The sequence below is a fragment of the Hipposideros armiger genome, unplaced genomic scaffold (assembly GCF_001890085.2).
Source record: "Hipposideros armiger isolate ML-2016 unplaced genomic scaffold, ASM189008v1 scaffold_143, whole genome shotgun sequence".
In the NCBI taxonomy this organism is placed as follows: Eukaryota; Metazoa; Chordata; class Mammalia; order Chiroptera; family Hipposideridae; genus Hipposideros; species Hipposideros armiger.
In genome coordinates, this window is record NW_017731493.1 from 2,112,361 (window position 1) to 2,113,258 (window position 898).

The window sequence follows — 898 nt, forward strand, 5'->3', positions numbered from 1 at the left end:
ATCTGTTTTGTTCTTGATTTTTTGTGGGTTTTTTTTTAGATATAATTCAAGTATTATAAAATTCACCCTTTCAACTGTACAATTCAGTGATTTTTTTTAGTCTATTCACAGAGTTGTGCAACAAGACATCTGTAACTCCACAACATTATTGTCACCCTAAAAAAGAAACACATATCGTCTTTTCCAGTATTTGTAGCATGAGGCAACATGAGAAGCAAAGTCCCCCACGACACCCTCTCTGGGTGGGGGCAGGAAGTCCTGCGTGGAAACCAGAGCAAGAGCAGGGTGTTTCTGGAGACTGTGGAACTGCAGATCAGCTTGAAGAACTAGGACCCTCAGTAGGACAAACACTTCTTAGGCATTGTCAGGCTTAAATTTACTCCCCACCCCAAGCTCTCTTTATGTGTTCTGGGGACCAGCAGCACTGTGACGAGGCCAAGGTGGTGGATATTCCCCCACATGGACACTGAGGCACCGAAGAAGCTCAATAAGAATAAGAAACTGGTAAAGAAGCTGGCCGAGAAGTATGATTCCTTTTTAGCTTCAGTCTCTGATCAAGCAGATCCCACGAATCCTGGGCCCAGGCCTGAATAAGGCTGGCAAGTTCCCTTCCTTGCTGACACACAGTGAGAACATGGTGGCCAAAGTTGATGAATTAAAATCCACGATCAAGTTCCAGATGAAGAAGGCACTGTGTCTGGCAGTGGCCATTGGCTTGAGTACAACGTCTGCTTAGCTGTCAATTTCCTGATGTCATTGCTCAAAAAGAACTGACAGAACGTCTAGGTTTTATACAGCAAAAGCACCATGGAAAAGCCCTGACACCTGTACTAAGGCACAGCTTAATAAACCATACTGCTACCAAAAAAAAAGAAAGAGAGAGAGAGAGAGAGAGAGA

General features: G+C 44.0%; 1 pseudogene; it reads left to right on the top strand.

Annotated features, from left to right (window-relative positions):
- The first annotated feature begins 207 nt into the window (after positions 1-207).
- LOC109386989 (60S ribosomal protein L10a pseudogene) lies at positions 208-822 on the top strand (annotated as a pseudogene).
- Positions 823-898: the final 76 nt, after the last annotated feature.